General features: G+C 42.9%; 1 pseudogene; it reads right to left on the bottom strand.

Annotated features, from left to right (window-relative positions):
* Nucleotides 1-535: 535 nt before the first annotated feature.
* LOC116470476 (argininosuccinate synthase-like) lies at nt 536-1,845 on the bottom strand (annotated as a pseudogene).
* Nucleotides 1,846-6,973: the final 5,128 nt, after the last annotated feature.

The following is a 6,973-nucleotide window of genomic DNA, read 5'->3' as shown; positions in this document are numbered from 1 at the left end:
TTTTTGGAGACAGAGTCTCACTCTGTTGCCCAGGCTGGAGTGCCGTGGCTTAATCTCGGCTCACTGCAACCTCCGCCTCCCAGATTCAAGCAATTCTTCTGTCTCAGCCTCCTGAGTGAGTAGCTGGGATTACAGGCGTGCACCCCCATACCCAGCTAATTTTTGTATTTTGCATTTTTAGTAGAGACAGTAGAGACCATGTTGGTCAGGCTGGTCTCAAACTCCTGACCTCATGATCCACCCACCTCAGCCTCCCAAAGTGCTGGGATTACAGGCGTAAGCCACTGCGCCCAGCCTTTTTTTTTCTTTTAATTGTCATTTTATAGCTCCCCACCGCAGCTTCCCCACACCCTTCCCTTCAATGATGACGTTTGCAGGCTTCGGGGGGACCACAGAACAAAGCTGGGGCCTGGCAGCCCCACTAGGTTGCCAGCTGGGGACAACAAGGCACAATTACAAATTATCACAACAACTAGCACCTGTATTTGGGAGATCTGCAAATTGAGGAGGCCCCAGCTCCTCATGGTACAGGGATCTATCTGGCAGTGACCTTACTCTGGAGACGATGGTATTCCTTCAGTCTGAGGGAATTGATGTTGATGAACCCGGTGTCATCAATCAGCTCATAATCACCCTGCACGTTCATGCTCACCAGCTCCTCATTGTAGAGAGACAGTGGGGACTCCCAGCCAAGGATGTACACCTGGTCCTTGAGGACCAGCACCTGCACTTTCCCTTCTGCTGGCTCCTGGGACTTGGCGATGCAGGGGCAGACAATTTCACAATCAGGGCTGTGTCAGAAACTGGTGTATATCAGCTCAGCAAATTTCAAGCCCAGGCCTTGTTTGGTTTTGTGCACTTCCCGGTCTGTGGTGAAGGCCTTGATGTCTAAATGAGCACGGTAAAGGATGGTGCCTGCTGGGGTCTGGTAGATACCTCGGGCCTTTGTCCAGTGAAGTTGTTCTCCACGATGGCAATAAAGCCCACACCATACTTGCCTGCAACTTCGTTCAGGTACACGAAGAGCTCCGAGGAGGTCTGGTGGGTGGTGCCATCCTTGACGTTGGTCACCTTCACGGGGACCCCTTTTTTGAATTGGATCTTGAGAATGTCAGGGGTGTTGGGGGCTTTGGCTGGGTCCTGGGTCTTCGTGTAGAGACCTGGAGGCACTTGGTTCTCGGGGTTCTCCAGGATTCCAGCCTCATAGCTGATGTGGATGAGGTTCTTGTTCATGCTCCACAGGTTTTTGGGAGTGACCAGGATGGGAATCCCATGTTGCTTTGCGTATTCCATCAGGTCACTGCGGCCCTTGAACCAGTTGTAGAACTTGGCCATCCTCCAGGGAGCTCTCCCGGGACCTTTATCTGGGGGGGGGCCAGCGAGTAGCAGATGAGCTCAAACCGGACCTGATCGTCCCCCTTTCCTGTGGCACTGTGGGACACATACTTGGCTCCCTCCCTTTGGACGATTTCCACTTTTTTGCTGGCAATGCAGGGCTTGGTGAGAGAGATACCCAGGAGGTAGTGGTCCTCATACAGTGCGCTGGACTGGATGGCCGGCCAGATGAACTCCTCCACAAACTCCCTGCTGACGTCCTCAATGAACACCTTTTTGGCTCCAAGCTTCAGTGCCTTCTTCCTGGCTTCCTCGAAGTCTTCCTTCTGGCCAATATTGGCCAGGTAGGTAGTGACATCATAGCCTTGTTCCTTCGGCCACACGAGGATGCAGGAGGTGTCCAGGCCACCACTGTAGGCCAGAACCACGGAGCCTTTGCTGGACATAGCGTCTGGGATTGGAGGCGTGAGTTCCCGGTGTCTGGAATCTGTCTTCATGGTATAGTGAACCACTCGGACCTGAGCAGCGGTGGCAGGCGACAGAGCAGGTGACTTTTCATTTAATTTTTTTTTTTTTTCTGAGGAAAATAGACTCACACAAAGAAATTGATGAGTTGCCGAAGTCAGGGATTATATGTTCCCTTGCTAGCACCTCCAACTTCTAATTGTTCCTGGGCTGGCTGTGAGGTCAGGGACTGAGTACAGAATCACACCGTGGCATGTGTGGAGGAGAGAATACTTAGGAAGCCCAGCTAGTCTTATGAACACCATGTGAGGACTTATCTTTAGCTGATAGGCGTAGTGTCCTTGCTCTAACAAGAATCCCTGAGGTTTAACAACATACGTCTTGCTTGCATGGTTGATATATAGACATTATTTTTGGTTTTCAATAAATCCATAAAAGTCAACCTCCATGGTTTTAAGGGTAAGAAATGTGTCAAGTACTGAGATTGATACCTAATTCTTAGTACTCAGGAAAGATTTAGGAGAGGAGGATGTTTTGAGTACTCCTTATGGACTCAGAAGGGACATTATGAGTGAAGACTAATTGGATAGAGAAATTAGTTCCTAGACATGTGCAGTAGCTGTGGCTTCCGTGTTCTCTGAAACATTCCGTACATCATTCTCATTTTCTGGGTGGTATTGTGGACGGAGCCTTGATCTTATAGTGAAGAGGCTTGGCTTACAGTCCTACTTCCCACCAGAGATACATTTAAAATTGCAAAATAGGCCAGAAGTGGTGGCTGTGAGCCTGTAATCTCAGCACTTTGGAAGGCCAAGGCAGGCAGATTGCTTGAGCCCAGGAGTTTGAGATCAGCCTGAGCAACCTGGTGAAACCTTGCCTCTACTAAAAGTGAAAAAACAAATTAGCTGGACTTGATGGTGCCCACCTGTAATCTCAGCTGCTTGGAAAGCTGAGGCGGGAGGATCGCTTGAGCCTGGGCTGTCAGGCTGCAGTTAGCTGAGATCACACCACTGCACTTCAGCCTGGGTGGCAGAGTGAGACTCTGTCTCAAAAATAATAATAATAAATGAAATAAAATTACGAAATATTTTTTTCTCCAAAGACATTTTTCTCTTTGCCTCTTAATGCAGTTAAGGGATAGGGTTATAATTGGAAAACACATTTTTTAAAGAAACTGTACCAAAAAATGGATTCTCATCATGACAATGACTTAAATGCATTTTTTAATCTCAAGGATGATGTTTTGTTCCAGGAAGTTATGTTACAATCAAATTAATTCGCCTTTGCAATGAGACCAATGGATGAAAAGGTCTGTAAAGTGCTAATTGTTGTTATTAATTTGTAAGATAAAGCGTTTGTTGTTTCGGTAACTGGTCCCAGGGCTGACTGTTTTCACATAATCTTATATTGTGAGTAATTATACACAGACATTAACGTGATAAAGATAATTACAAGAATCTATCATTGCTGGGGTTTTGGTTTATTTGATTGTGAACTTTTGGGAACTTTGGATTAGATGATTAACTTACACTGGGTATTTATTTGTTGGCGAATGCCTGAAATAGTTACTGAAATTAATACAGAGCACGTTTTTACCTTTTCACAATGAATTTGTTTGATTAACAGCATGGTATTTATTCAGTTGGAGATCTTAAATACCAGATGCAAATTTCAAATAATCACTTCAACAATCGAGTTCAAATATTTAACAGATCAGTGCAGAAAGGATTAAGTGGGAAATTTACTTTAAAGGACAAGTGTGTGTGTTAGAGACAGAGATAGAGTGAAACACCAGTAAATTTTAGCCATTTCAGACCTTATGGTGTGGCAGACACGTGGATCATGCAATGGTGATGTTTTTCATTTTTGGAAATTTTCTGTTCCTTACAAGTTGTATGTAACTTTTCCTGATATGTTAGGGAATGGCATCCCACCTTAGCCTTGTGTAAGCATCACCAAGAGATCTTGTTAAAAATACAGATTCCTACTATGCAGCCATAAAAAAGAATGCAATCATGTCCTTTGGAGCAACAGAGATGCAGCTGGAGGCCATCATCCTAAGTGAATTAACAGGAACAGGAAGCTAAACACTGCATGTTCACTTATAAGTGACAGTTAAACACTGAGTACACATGGACATAAAGATGACAACAGTAGACACTGGGGATTACTAGAGGGGAGAGGGAGGAGGCAAGGGTTTAAAAACTAACTACTGGGTACTATGCTTACTACCTGGGTGACTAGATAATTTATACCCTAAAGCTCAGCATCACACAATATACCCAAGTAATAAACCTGCACATGTAGCCCCTGAATTTAAAATAAAAGTTGAAAAAATAAAATAAAATAGCAGAAAACACAGATTCCCAGGCCCCTTGGGATTCTGAATTGCAGATCTGGTCTGGTGCCTGCACACCTTTACTTTTAATAAGCTCCCCAGGCGATTCTGATGCACAGCTTGCTTTAAGAAGCATTAAATTAGGGCATTCCTGTGGAAGTCTTCTCCTAGCTTAAAACATGGTATCTTATTAATTTGCTCTTAAAATAATAAACAAAGCATAAGAAAAGAAACATTGTTCTCTCTCTTTTTCCCTACCCATCAAGCCTGGTTCCAAACTTTGCAGGTCTTTTTTCTTTATTGTGAGAGACACTATCACCTTCAAGCTATGTCTTCCCCCAATTTTTTACCTGAGAAAAGAATCATTTACCTGTATCTAGCCTAATCCCTCCTGGGATTTAGATTCAACTCATGCTTGAGGCTAGCTCTGATGATAACTGGGCCTTTTTCTTGCTCTCTCGATTCTGCTGCCTCATTGTACTTCAGTTTATATTACTGGATTTCTGGATTGTTCCTAAATCTTAGTCCTGAAAATCCATCTAGTAGTTTAGTCCCTCTAGGATTAGAACTCTGTATTGGTTTCCCTCTAGTCTCTTCCCAAGAATGTAAATTTGCTTCAGAATCTGGTCCAGAGGCCAGAACAGTCACAGGTTATTAGATTTCTGCATGGAGTCTGGCATGCTTGACTTCCTGAAACCTATGTCTATTCTGATAGCACATTCCACTCACTCAACTGGCCAGATACTCTGTGTTGGACTTCCTAATGACTCCTGACTGGGGACAATCGCTCCTGAGAGAATAGGTCTTATTCCAAGTTCTCATTCTATGTTCTGGTTAGCTTCATTCTATGTTCTGGTTAGCTTCATTCTGTGTTTTGGTTAGCTGAGTCCAGACAGGTGATGTCCTGAGACCTGACCCCACAGTAGAGCATCCATGAACCACGGTAGATTGTATAAGCAGGTTAATGGGAAAAAAGCATGCTTTTCCTATTTAGGTTTTCTTTTCCTTTGTCTTTCTCACTGTCTGTATCATGAGACATAAATTTATGGCTCTATGGAGTCGGATGTGAGTCAACCCGAGAGAATATACTTGAAGGCTCAGAAGAGGACGATAGGCCAGCCTGGTACAAGACAACATGATGAATGATGACTGTCCTGATTATATGCTCACTTGGTATAATTTAGACTGTTGTCTATTCTGAGACAATGGCACTAAGGCCACTTGATCTACCATGCTGGTAACAACTGTATTCTGAAAAGGTGGCACATCTTGTGACCCCCTAGGGAGTTAAGGCTGGTACTTGATGGTCCAAGAAATGTGGTTTTGAAAAAACTTCTCAAAAGATGTTTAATTATGGAATAAGTTTTATTGAACCTTTACTATGTGCTAGAAACTGGACACAGTTGTTTAAAGTTCAGGATTATCTGAGAGGCTTAATGCTTTCTTATGCAAAAAATAACTGGAGTAAGATGAAACATTTGTGTTCCAATAGAGAGTGACCTTCCCCAGACCAACACCAGTGTCTGGGAAGGCACCAGGGTCTAAGAAGGAGGTTGAAAGAAGATTTCAGGACTTACTCTTGGCTATACACATGCATAGGCCAGTTCTTTGGGCTAGACTGCAGCAGAAATTATCTTTCAGTCAAGGCTGATGGCAGAATGCTAGCTATTGATGCCTTATTTTGTTTCTTAAGATAGGAATTCATATAAATGAGTATGAATTTAGGGTGCACTGAAGCTGAACAGACTTCTGCATTAACATTCTTGTCAGCATCCCATCAGGGTCAGATGGACAATGGAAGGGTGAGTCCCATCTGTCCCCTTTATTCTGCATCTAGAAACTGCCAGCTGAGTTGACCCTCCTCTGTGATCAACCCTGCATCTGTTTTCAGATTATGTCAAGGCTCCAGAGCTCTGTTTAAGTAGAGTGTTGCTCTAAGCCTCCATTTGTCTGACTCAGTCACCTAACACAGAAAAAAGTAACTGAAATAAAAACTTCATACAAGATTCTATAAAAATATTCACTAAGTCAGTTCTAATAAACATGAATGGTTCTGTAAACTGCAGATGAAATACTTCCCCCTACTCTCTTTTTGGCTCATGAGTAATTATCATGGCAAGGGGATTGAAGACTGCTTAGATGACTCAGATATCTGTTAATTAAAGCCACCAAAGGTCACAGAACTCCGATTTTCCATATTAATATCTATTAATATTCATAGAATCCTTGAAAATGTCCCCCTATTTTTGTCTGTTTCATCTTTGTGGGTTTGTGTGACTTGGTGGTAAAGTAGGAGTGGGAAGACAACACCTCTTGGCTTACTCCAGGTGACAGTCAACAGTTAGTCTCATTTCTTCTCAAAAAGGGAATTAAAGAAGTACAGGTATTCAGAAGTCTTACTACTTGAGGAAATATAAGGAGAAGCTCTTGGTTCGCAGGCCCACTTTTCTTGGGTAGAATTATGTTAATAACTGGAACTAAAACATATTTCAATCACTACTACTTGAACATGCATACTTCTGTAGCATTTTTCATAATTGAAAAGAGAAATGTGAGGGATTGCATTCACAGCATTCAATACCATAAATGCCTATTTCTGAACTGTGATTGTATATTGTTTCATGGCTCATGCTGACACGTGCTTAATTCCTGTCACAGACAGAATAGTGTGCTCTGGGCTCATTACATTTTGACCAAACTCTCTATGGAGATTCTAGGAATGGCCAACATATAATAATAAAGTGTGTGTATGTGTGTGTGTATGTGTGTTAACCATGTTTAGACTTCCATTAGATATTTAAGATGACATGTGACATTTTCCTAATGTTTAAAACC

Source organism: Hylobates moloch, unplaced genomic scaffold (assembly GCF_009828535.3).
Source record: "Hylobates moloch isolate HMO894 unplaced genomic scaffold, HMol_V3 SCAFFOLD_6, whole genome shotgun sequence".
Classification (NCBI taxonomy): Eukaryota; Metazoa; Chordata; class Mammalia; order Primates; family Hylobatidae; genus Hylobates; species Hylobates moloch.
This window is presented reverse-complemented; position numbering and strand designations above follow the sequence as displayed.